Below are 13,022 nucleotides of genomic sequence, written 5' to 3' on the forward strand. Positions count from 1 at the left end.
GGGAGTATGCATGAAGGGGAAGGGATGGCAGTTGCAGGCACGCTATGACGCAGGGGCGGAGCTAGCAGGCCATTTTATTAGGGTCAGCTGATCCCTGACGATTTTCTGAAAATTCAGTAGAAAATCACTGCTATGAAAAGCCCAGCCGATAAGGTTGATGACCCGGCAACGTATAAGATAAGGTTGAGACTGACTTGGAAGCGGATCATGAATGCTCTTGTACTGGGTCCATTTCAGTTCAACATCGTGGACAAATGGATGGCTAGATCGGACGGGAAGGGCCTCTCTTTTACAAATATTATAGATATATAGCTTTGTTTATTTATAAACCTTCACGTGAAATTTAGCGCATGTTTGAATTGGCAAATTGGCATGCTAAGTTTACCACAACTAACCTTTAGCAGTAGTTAGTCCTAGTTTTCCTAGTCAGTATGTGGTTGTTGTTGCACCTTTGTGCATTTCTTAGTCACTCGGCCCAATTGATATAATTTTCTTGCCTAGCTTTTCCTAATTATTAGGTGATCAATTTTCTTATCGTAGAAATACACATGTGGAAATCAATAATACTAACCTCAACCTTAGGCAAAAGAGTGTAGCAAATAGTTCTCAACTAAAGGTGCTGACTTTACAAGTTGGGGCATTTGTGTTCTTACCCCTACTTTCAAGTATAATTGTGATTTTACCCTCATTTTTTTTCCTTTGGTATCCACAATTCAATGCGATTTTACCCCTAGTCAACGGTCAAAACTGGGGTAAATATGCAAAGATTAAGGGCAAAATCACAATGACTTGTGAAAATAAAGAAAAAAATCATAAAGTTCAAAAAAATAAGGGCAAATCCATCATTGCACTTCAAAGCAGGGGTAAGAACGCCAAAAGAACTTACAAGTTTGCACATGAGTTAAAGACGCTTTTTGTTGTTTTAGTTTCTTAGTATTGGTGCCATTAAAACAAGACTAAGGTGATGATGCCTCTTATAAAATCTGTATTTTTTAAGTGTTGTTAACACAAATTTGATCAACACACTAAAGTGGTAGAGTGCACGGATTGCAGACAATCTTCACAAACAGCCTCTCCGCACAGACTGGTCAGACCGGTTGGATAGGCTGGTCAGGCTAGTTCTTCAGGGAGAACTGCAAAAAAACCACAAGCTCGGGAGGGACCCCGTCGGAGATAATGGAGTTAGGGTTGTTCTAAGGTCGGCAGGCCACTCGAAATGTCTTCAAACACCGTACAGATGAAGGAATAAGAGCGGATAGGGTTAGAAAGCTAGGGTTTGGAGAGTGAAAAGTAAATCTAAATTTGTACTGAGTCAATTGGGATTTACCTTAATCGGCCTTAGCCTTCATATATATAGGCCGGGGAAGATGTACCCCTTCACAAGTCGATTTACAAAAGATTCCTAATTATAAATCTTAATCTACTCGGATTGCACAGGCCAGATCGGTCAGACCGGTCGGTCTCGATCTTTGTTAATTTTTGCAGTCAACATATGCCTCTTGCCATTTTTGTGAGCTTTGCAAGCAAAAAAGCAAGAACCAGAACCTATTCTGTGCCTAAACTACACATAACACACTGACCTAAAAAGACCACTAAGGGAAACAATTACATATCAGCCATCTCTATCTTCGTGCGTCTTGCCATACGCTAGGATAGTACTTTTTTAGGTATCTTCCATTAATAGCCCTGGGTAAACTTTCTCCTTATAGTGTCTCCACCATGTATGAATTTCTGAAGATGACCTTGATAGTCTTGTATGGACCCTCCCAACATATGGTGACCGCTTGCCAAACTTGTCGGTGTTTAGCCGCCAAGCCTACTCAGGGATACCCTAAACAGTAGGATTGTAGGCAAGGGGTTGACTAGTTCTGGAACCCGATGGTGCAAGAAACACAAAGATTTGGATAGGTTTAGACCGCGAGGTGTGTAGTACCCTACGTCATGTGTGGTTGTTTGTATTGCCTTAGATGATATATGTTTCAGAGGGGTCCTTGCTTGCCCTTATATAGTCTGGGGGATAGGGTTACATGGAAAGTTCTAGTCGAGTATTGATAGAGCCCTACCTCAACAGGGTCGGGTAGTTTATTATACTATAACTAGTTCTACGTTTATTCAGGTAGTTACAATAGGATAAGGGACATCCATGGGTTATCCCTTATTCTAGAACATTCTGTACCTATGATCAGTTCCGCTACCCCGGGTCTGACAAGCCCCCGAGCTCTTCGTAGCTGAGTCCTGCAGGAAACGAGTACTTCTGAAGGCGTCTTCGAGTGCTTTGAGTGCTCTGAACGTCCCATTGAGTGCTTCTGAGTCTTCCATCGAGTTCTTCGAGTAGTCTTCCAAGTACTTCTAGTTGCTCTAAGACTATGAGGTGCTCAAGCCCCCGAAATCTTCTTCTATATGGTGCGCGATGTACTCACGCTCCATATGGAGTCGCCCTCGAGCCATATGCTGAATCACATAATAAATCTGAGGGTCAGTTCAGTCTTTTTCCTTATCTCCCAAAAAATTTAAAAAACAAGTCATTAGTGACACATATCCCGCAACCCCCAAGCCTTGAATCTAAATCACAAGATTTGGAATTAAGGATATAAACTCGTGGCGAAATATTTCATCCTCATGATATAGACAAGAAAAATCGAATCTAATACCTAAAAACCTTTTTTTTGGAATAAAATCCCTGAAAAAATGGTTAATTCGATACCTCACATCAAAAATTCCTGACCTACCGCTCAGAAATAAATTAGGGAGTGTCCTCAATTTCCTGTTTGATCACATGTCAACCAATGTGAGGGAATCTATCCTGTTAGGTTTGTGACTTTTTTGTCTATAGCGTCACGGGTTAGATTCGAGTGGGTTTCCAGCTTCTATAAATAGGGGGTGAGAGCTGTTCCAGAACCATCTTCCCGTAGAAATCATGACTCTGATTTGGCCTTCATCTCTAAATAGCTCTCGTCCTCCTGATAGGATTAATTACTACCAAGCAACTGATGCTAGAAGTGTACTTGCGAGCAACAAGGATCCTTTTTATGATCTGGGCCGTCATCCTTGCAACTCCCATCTTTACCATCCTGATCAAATTGTCCCTAAAATAGCCGCTGAAGAAGCAAGCATCGGTTAAGAAGCCTCCAAAGAAGAAGGAACAGAAGGAAAAAACAAAGGAGTCTCCTATTAAACCCTAGAACATGAGTCTTGAAGAATGCAGAGGATAAGTGATCAATGTGTTAAAGGGCACTTCAAACTGAAGAAACCAGAAAAAAGGAGAAAATAATAAATATGAGAAATTTGAAATTTTTTATTGGAATGTGCGAAATAAATAAGAGAAAATTTATTCCGAAATAGCCGTCTTCAGACTACGACCAAACGATTATCAAGTCTTACGAGAAGAAGAGGAAGTCAAGGTCATCGTCGTCCGACGTTCCATAGCTCAGAGCCCAAAAGACTCAAACAATAGAGCCACTCATATATAGTGCAACGGCCGGAACAACAAGACTTGATTAGCCTTTTGCAATCATCAAACCTCACGGCGGCTCAGGTTGCAGGAGGAGTGGAAATTCCAAAGGCCCAAGTTAGATGGCAGTTTAAGGAGGGCAGGACTCTCCCCCATGTCGTGCCTATGCTGCCACTTGCAATGGCCAATTGCATCTTCATGCAAGGCGCGAAGTGTAAAGATGATGATTTCTTTCGGGGGAGGCCATCATATGGATAAATTGGGAAGAAGTTTACCAACTATACCATCAGGATGCCCTCAACATCTCATTGGTCGGCTTGTGGGTTCTATAAGTGGTGTTTGTTATATTTTACTCGTTAAGATATATAAGTAACATATTTTACTACATGACCTCAACCTACTGATCCCTTGTTTTATTTTGTATCATGTAGAATGGAGATTCAAACTTGCAGGAAAAAAGAGTCGTCCTACCTCGGCTGCGTCAACCAATTACTATGAATTGCAAGAATCTATGTGACAAGCCCGATAAGATATTTCAAAGCTTATACAACTACTTATCCATTCAGTATGACAAGTACAAGATATTATTTCCTTACAACTTTGCGTGAGTGTTTCCTACCATCTAACTCTTTCTAATTTTATATAATTGAATTGTTTAAACCCTATCAAGAATCGCCTCCGCATAATCTTGCAGTGATCATTGGATACTACTTGTTATAATCCTCGAGAAGAGTTTAGTGGTAGTTATGGACTCATTGAGGAGGGATCCACAACAATACAAAGACCTGACTGACATTTGAAAAAGTAATTCTAGTACTACTCCCTCAATCACCATTACTTTGAAATCATTCATTACTTCAAATTAATTGTTCTGAATCTTTCACAGGGTTTGGAAAAAATTCGTTCAAAATCAAAAAGGTAAATACAGCAAGGAATTAAAATTGAAGATAGATTTTTCGGTACGTACTGGATGATTCTTTGCACATTTCATTACATTTATTATATATTCATATAGATACCTAATAACTTCTTTTCTCTTAAAGTGTATGAGGTAGGCACAAGACAATAATTTATGCAGATACTATGTTTGCGAGAACATCCACTGTCTAGTAAGTCCTCGGAAGGACTTTGCATATTGGAAGCTTGAAGTAAGTAGAAAACTTGTCAATGTTTGAACTCATCTTGTAAATAGTCGTAATTAATATTCCCACTTTTACATAGGTCGAGGCGATGCACAATGTACTTATACTAGAGGAAAGGGTTCTGGTGATTCAAGGAGCCTTATGCGGATTTATTGTTGACCAAGTCCTCGACAGAAATGGCAAATTCTACTATGACGGAGAGTCGTACATTGACAATATGAGCAAATATGATAATATTGTGTAAAACTTTTGAGGCACTTTGTATATATATATATATATATGTGTAATTAAGAATATGTGTATGTAAATATATATAAACCAAGGCTCGGGATGAACTTCAACAAAAATTGCATGACATGCAAAGGAGGCACAGATGACCTATCAAGGATCATAGTGAGTATATTGTCAAATACCTCTTTGTTATGTTATGCAGTTTTATCTTAGCCTTGTTTAAGCTTTTCTGAAAAGGAAAAAATGATGAACAGTAAAAAATCTTTTCAAAACAAATCTCTCTCGAAAAAATAATTAAATAAAAAGATGGCAAGCATTTTGGGATCCATGCTATATGAATCTTTTGAATTTGAACTTTCCTTAAAGCATGGATGTGAACAACAAATCCAAGCAAAGTATTTTACGCATATCTCGAGTATTTGTTGTCCACTAACCTTTTGCAGGAACAAAAAAAGGGGAAGGAACAAGGACATGCATACATAATTCCAACTCCAACACAGCGTTCCTTGGTCCGACAAGAAGACAGATGCACGAGGAACCAAGCTGAATGAATGCAAAGCTTTGCTTCATGTATATAACGCTTAACTTTTGAATTTTTGTTCATCGCTTGGCAAGTTCTTCCAGGTAAGTATTCCACACAACTCGTGCATCCTTGCCTCATGTTTCCACCCTGCTTAGTTACACATCATTTAGCTTGACATGAGTAAAAATATATACAATAACATAAAATAAAAATACAAAATAAAATAAAATAAAAATTTAGTTCTCCAAATAAAAACATTCTTTGATTCAATAAAGTTTTAACTCCCCGGTATTCAACCCCGGCAGAGTCCCTCTTGTTCCAACTTTTTTTTTCTTTTGAATAAAGACAGGTACAAGAATAAGTCTGGGGGAGATCTCTAACATCACCAATTGCAAACTCATTCGAGATCTCTCCCCCAAACATGTGCACAACATCGACGATCCAGCACGCTAAAGAACAGGATAGAAGGAATCCAAAAGGAGGGATGGCTGAACCTTTGGTTCGACCAAACCACCTCTGACTTCCTTCAGCTCCCTCTTCTTCCTCGTCAACGATGGTATGTGCGAACACACTCCTCATACTCCCTAAGTTCTTGAGTTTAAATGATTTTGTGCTAATCAATGAAAATAAACTCAATGAAACTTGTCAATCACCTTATGCATTCCATGCACTTCCATGAACAAACTTGCATACTCTTTATTCCTTGCATTCTTTCCAGTTCTTGTGAACAATTATTTTCATAGGGACACATGCTCTCTAAGTAATTGACTAATGTGATACGATTAGACGAATGGAACCATGCTCTTCCTTGCAAAGTACTTGGGGTTTCTTTTAAAAAAAACAACAACAATAGCTTGCCTCCTCAAATTAGTATAAATTCCTACCAGATCCAAAGTTTGAGCATCATGAAAAAAAACCTTATGACTTTTTCAGCTTGTCTATTGCTTTGAGCTTTGTCAAATTCTATGACCCCCTGTTAGAAACTTTAAATACTCCCATGATCAAGATCACGTACACATCCACTCACATGCTATGCTTCTACACTGGAAGATAGTAAGCATTTCCATCCACCACAAAATAAAACTCCAAGTCATACCATGACCCCCTCTCTCTCTCCAAAGTCACCGTCAGGGATGTGGGTTGTGCAAAAAGAAATAAAAGATGCATACCCAAAGAAGGTATGCCACATGCTCATAGAGCATGTTAAAAAAAAGAAGAAGAAAAAAGATGCATACCCAAAGAAGGTATGCCGAGCATGTTAAAAAAAAGAAGAAGAAAAAAGATGCATACCCAAAGAAGGTATGCCACATGCCCATAAGGCATGTCAAAAAAAAGGAAAAAAAAGAGAGAAAAAGATAGCCCACATCCATGAAAAATAAAGGAGAGAGATGGTTCATAAAAAAGAGTTCATACACCATGTAACACCCGGTTTATAAAAGGACATAAACCGAGCAATCATATACGTGCCAGGATCAAGTCACACGTATATACAACAGAATGAACAGTATATCATAGCACATATCACGTAAAAAGATATAATAAAGCGAATACGAATGTTATTTATTACATTAATGACAAAATGTCTGATACAGAGTAAACGGAAGCGTAAAAACATATACGAGAAGCTCTCGGAAGCAGGGCGCCACTAGGGACGTCGACTGGGAGACGAACGCCTAGAAGTCCTCGTAGTCCTGGTAGCGCTGAGCGAACTCCCTCGCGTCGGCAGGAACTGAGCAGCAGTAGAGTATCCCCAAGAGGAAAAAGAGTAGAGTAGGCAAGAGTGAGTACACAACTTGTACTCAACAAGTATAACACAAACTATGAGGCTCTAAGGTTGGCTGACTGACTGCATTAGCTTTTAAGTCTTGGCAAAATTTTATTAAAGCTATTTACTACAAGTTGATGAATTACCATAAACCCAGTTACATAGTAATTAATCAAGATTAATCATGTTACTACTGAGAACCAAACCAAAACCACCAAGGTAACCCCGAGAGGCACCTCCCTCGTCGGAAGGAGACAACCCCACTAATCAAAAGGAGGATCTGGGCTGCTCATGACCGTGAGCACGGCTAGTATACCAGTTTTACACTCTGCAGAGGTTGCACATCTTTACCCACAAGTTGTGAGCTACGCTAATTGTTCATCACACTTCCTTAGGTGAGATGACTAGCGACTCACTACGAGGCCGTTACAAAGGACACGTTGGTAAGGTGTAACCGCTAAGGAATCAGGCTCCGCAACGATGGTAACCACCTCGAGGGGTACGCAGACCAAGCCTCGTAGCCTGGCCACCATTGAAGCTCACCACCCCCCATGCCCCGTCGGTAAGTTACTCCCGAACCAAAATGGCCTAATTAGTAAGCCAAGACCGTCCCATTCCAGTCTTGTGGTAGCGCTGTTGTCCCAGGTTGTCGCTCTATGAACCGGTCCTTATGGAGAGTGGCCAACCCAGCAGTAAGCACCGTGCTGGCCCCCTAAACCATGTTTCTAACAAAACCAGTTTTAACGAGATGTGAGCCACTCAAGCCACACAGAGGGCCACTCTCAGAATTAAGTTGCATATACCATTAATCAAATTAATTAAAAAGGACCAAGTGTGTTATAGCGCGGCACCTAGCACAACTAACCAAAATGCAACCCAAGGTAATTATATAAAGGATAAATGTGGCTAGGAAATCCTTACAGGCATACAGTATTAAAATGCAGTATGAAAGTGTATTTAAAAGTGATAGGTTGTTCATGTTATACTTGCCTTCCTCGTACTGCTCCTGCTACTGCTCAAATTTGTCGGAAGACGGCTGCTCCGGGTACTGGTACTGGGGCTCCTCAGATGGATTAGCGTCTACTCACGAACACATGGCCAAAACAAGGCACAACAATAAACATACAGCAAACACTAACAAAAACTAAGAAACAGTACATCAATACATAAAAACAGTAAGAAAAACTAAGCTAAAACTATTCTACGCGTTACAACAATCGTGTGGACCTAAAGAACGCCTAAAACGGAGCTAAAACGCAAAATCTAGGCCTAAAACAAGTTCTAGGGGCTTATCTGCGAGAAAAACTAGGTTCCAGGTAGTTTTCTGCAAAAACCGAGGGTCTAAACGTAATTAAAGGATAAATCTAGGGTCTAACGTGTAAAAACAGCAGCTATGCACGGCGGGTCCTATTTCTAGAAAAACCAGGGGGCTTCGTGTAAAGTTCTGGGCCTTTTTGGGAATACTTTAACACTGAGCAGGACTGCGGGTTGATATCCATAAAGGGCAGGGTTTCTTTAGCAAAAGTTACAGGCCGAAGCGGTAAGTTTATATTTGGGCCGTTGGATCGCGATCCGTCGGCTCCGGGCGAAGGGGTAAGTTGATCTAATCTAGCGCGTTGAATCAAGATCGGGCGGCCCAGGATGGACGGTGCGCACGGGTGGCGGCACTGACGCCGGAGACAGAGCTCCTGCGGTGGCGTGCTGAATGCAGTTACTATCAAGAACAAGCATCCACTGCCCCGTATTGAGGATCTCTTTGATTTGCTTCGAGGTGCTCGTATATTCTCGAAGATTGATCTTCGTTCGGGATATTTTCAGCTGAGGATCCGTCCTGGGGATATTCCAAAGACGGCATTCACCTGCAAGTACGGGCTATATGAGTATACAGTCATGTCTTTCGGCTTGACTAATGCCCCGGCTTACTTCATGCATCTGATGAACATGGTCTTCATGGATTATCTGGATGTCTTCGTGGTGATCTTCATTGATGATATTCTGATCTTCTCCAAGACAGAAGAAGAGCATGAGGAGCATTTGAGACTCGTGTTGCAGAGGCTGAGAGAGCATCAGTTGTATGCCAAGTTCAGCAAGTGCGAGTTCTGGATTGACGAGGTTCCATTCCTCGGTCATGTTATCTCTCAGGGAGGCATTGCTGTTGATCCGAGCAAGGTGAAGGATGTGCTTGAGTTGGAGACACCGCAGACGGTAAAGGAAGTCAGGTCTTTCTTGGGCTTAGCTAGATATTATCGGAGGTTCATTGAGAATTTCTCCAAGATCGCGAAGCCTTTGACTTCTTTGCTGGAGAAAAATGTGGCTTTCGTATGGACTGATGAGCGTCAGAGGGCCTTTGATGAGCTGAAGAAAAGGTTGACTACGGCGCCAGTCCTGACTTTGCCCGACCAGACGAAGAGGTTCACGGTATATTGTGATGCTTCGAAGGATGGTCTTGGGTGTGTTCTGATGCAGGAGGGCAGAGTGATAGCTTATGCTTCACGACAGTTACGTCGGCATGAGCTGAATTATCCTACTCATGATCTTGAGTTAGCCGCAGTTGTGCATGCTCTGAAGATTTGGAGGCATTACTTGTATGGGCAGCGGTGTGATATCTACACCGATCACAAGAGCCTCAAGTACATTTTCACGCAGAATGAGCTGAATATGCGGCAGAGAAGATGGTTAGAGTTGGTCAAGGACTATGACCTGGAGATTCACTATCATCCGGGCAAGGCCAATGTTGTAGCAGATGCTTTGAGCAGAAGAAGTTATGTCAACATGGCCGTGGCTTTCCATATGCCTCCCGAGTTATGCGAGGAATTCGAGCAGTTGAGTCTGGGCTTCTTGCATCATACCTCCAGTGCAGCATTCGAGGCAGTACCGACTCTAGAGGCAGAGATCAGGCAGCATCAGAAAGATGATGAGAAGCTGCAGGAGATTCGTGAGTTGCTCAAGAAGGGCAAGGCTCCTCATTTCAGAGAGGATGATCAGGGTACCTTGTGGTACAAGAACCGGATCTGTGTGCCAGATGTGAAGGATCTCTGGAAGTTGATTCTGAGTGAGGCCCATGACACAGCTTACTCTATTCATCCGGGCAGCACGAAGATGTATTATGATCTGAAGGAACGTTTCTGGTGGTATGGGATGAAGCGTTCAGTGGCAGAGTACGTGGCTATTTGTGACACCTGTCAGCGTGTCAAGGCTGAGCATCAGAGGCCAGCAGGTCTATTGCAGCCTTTGAAGATTCCAGAGTGGAAATGGGAGGAAATCACTATGGACTTCATTGTTGGATTGCCTCGTACTCAGAAAGGGTACAACTCTATTTGGGTAGTAGTGGATCGTTTGACGAAGGTTGTTCACTTCATTCCGGTAACACTACTTACTCCGGCGCTAGACTTGCATAGTTGTACATCTCTCGGATTGTCTGCTTGCATGGTGTGCCCAAGAAGATCATATCTGACAGAGGGTCTCAGTTCACTTCTCGCTTCTGGGAGCAGCTCCATGACTCATTGGATACGAAGCTGCGTTTCAGTACAGCTTATCACCCTCAGACAGATGGGCAGACAGAGAGAACCAACCAACTGTTGGAGGATATGCTGAGAGCTTGTGCTATTCAGTACGGTACTAGCTGGGATAAGTGCCTGTCTTATGCTGAGTTTTCATATAACAACAGCTATCAGGCCAGTCTGAAGAAGTCACCCTTCGAGGCATTGTATGGCAGAAAGTGCAAGACTCCTCTCTATTGGGATCAGATTGGTGAAAAGCAGCTCTTTGGCCCTGAGATCATAGATGATGCAGAGCAGATGGTCCAGGCTGTGCGAGAGAATCTGAGGATTGCACAGAGCAGACAAAAGAGCTATGCTGATGGCAAACGGAGAGACCTGACTTTCAGTGTCGGTGATTATGTATATCTGAAGGTGTCTCCGATGAGAGGAATCCGCAGATTTAATGTCAAAGGGAAGTTAGCACCTCGGTATGTGGGGCCATTCAAGGTGCTAGAGCGGAAAGGCGAAGTTGCTTATCGCCTGGAGTTACCTCTCAGCCTCTCAGGAGTTCATGATGTCTTCCATATATCTCAGCTGAAGAGGTGTTTGCGAGTACCCGAGGAGCAGGCACCCCTGGATGGAGTCGATGTGCAGGAGGATCTGACTTATACTGAGCATCCGGTAAAGATTCTGGAGACATCAGAGAGGGTTACTCGGAACAAGCACATCAAGATGTGCAGAGTTCAGTGGAGTCACCATAGTGAAGCTGAGGCTACTTGGGAGCGAGAAGATGAGCTGATGAAGACATATCCAGATCTCTTTGCTAGCCAGCCCAGCTAAATCTCGAGGACGAGATTTCTTTAAGGGGGTAGGGTCTGTAACACCCTAATTTTAAATTCCAGCATTTATCAATAAATTTAATTGGCTTTATTTATGTTTCTAAGGTTTATTGCGTTTAGTATGGCATTTAATTCAATTTTGTTCCTTAAGTAAATAAAATTTCATCATAGGTTTAAATTTTGGTGTGGCATTCATGCTGGTGCATAGTTTTAATTATTTTGAGTGTGGTTTGAATTCAAATTTTGATTTGAATTCAAACTTTGTTTGAAGTAGAAAATGAAAGGAGAAAGAAATTAGAAAAGAACCAAGCCCAAAACCTAGCAACAGCCCAAACCGGCCCAACCCTTCTCCCCCTCACCCCCTTCCGCGCTCGGCCCATCGCCTCCCACTTGGCCCAACTCCGCACGGCCCACACCGCGGCCTGCCTCAGCCCGCTCCCCGGCCTGCCTCACGCCACTCGGCCCAGCTCGCTTCGCGCGTCGCCCTCTCTCCCTGCGCACCCGGGCCCACCTGTCGGCGTTGCTCGCCCGCACCGCACTCGCCCACGTGTCTCTGCGTTCGCTGACGCGCCGGACCCACTTGGCAGCTCCTTCTTCCTCGCCGCGACGCCCGGCCCGCGCCTCTGTTCCGCTCCGTGGCGCCGCTCTCCGCTGACCCGTGGCCCCGCCTCCCCCGCTCTAGTGCCTGGACCTACAGGCCAGCCTCCGGAGCACCTCCCTCCTTCTAGAAGTGCCACATCGGGGCTGGATCACGCCAAGATCCGCTTCCCTCGCGTTGCACCGGCCCGCCGCGATAGCAGCGCTACGCCAACCCGGGCACGCACAGCCGAAATTCCCGGCCTCTCCCCTTTAAACACAACCGCTGCCACCCTACGCCTCCCATCCTGCCGCCCTAAACCCTAGCCGCAGTCCCAGCCGAGATCCAGCGCCAGCCCGCGCCGCTCGGCCTCGCCGTGCCCCTGCGCTACCGTGGTCCGGCCACTCTGCAGTGCCGCTGCTACCACGAGCTGCTGCAGGAGCACCGCCGCAGGATCGGAATCCTCACCGGCCGCGTCTTCTTCCCTCTACCCCGCGCCACGCACGGGAATTCCTCTCCGGATCTCCACCGAGCCGCCGAGCCGACGAGGATCGGCCGCTGCGCTCCTTCCGCGCCGAATTAGACCACCGTAGGAGCTTCACGAGGAGGTAAGGACCCTCGCCAGCCCTTGTGCCCCTTCCTTCCTCCCTCTGCGCGCGCGGGGATTTCCTCGCCGTTGCTTGGCAGCGCCGCCACGCCGTGGACGACCCGCCGCCCTGCGAAACCATAGGTCGTGTTAGGTACTATAGAAGTTCACCCGTGCCGCATGGTTGCTTCCCGTAGCAAAGCTTGACCCAATTTCGGGCCGGAACCACGTTACCACGGCTCACCGGCGACCTAGGACCGCCCCTCACCGCGGCATGCCTCACCGAGCCCTGACCCGCTCTTTGGATGTGCCCAGGAGGGTTCGCTGTCGCGCACACTCGCTCCCCGACCTGAACACGAGTCGAAACGATCCCGGGAACACCATTTCGGTGAAGTCCGGCGGCGCTCCGCCGCGGACACCGCACACCGG

The sequence above is a fragment of the Panicum virgatum genome, chromosome 2N (genome assembly GCF_016808335.1).
Source record: "Panicum virgatum strain AP13 chromosome 2N, P.virgatum_v5, whole genome shotgun sequence".
Taxonomy (NCBI): Eukaryota; Viridiplantae; Streptophyta; class Magnoliopsida; order Poales; family Poaceae; genus Panicum; species Panicum virgatum.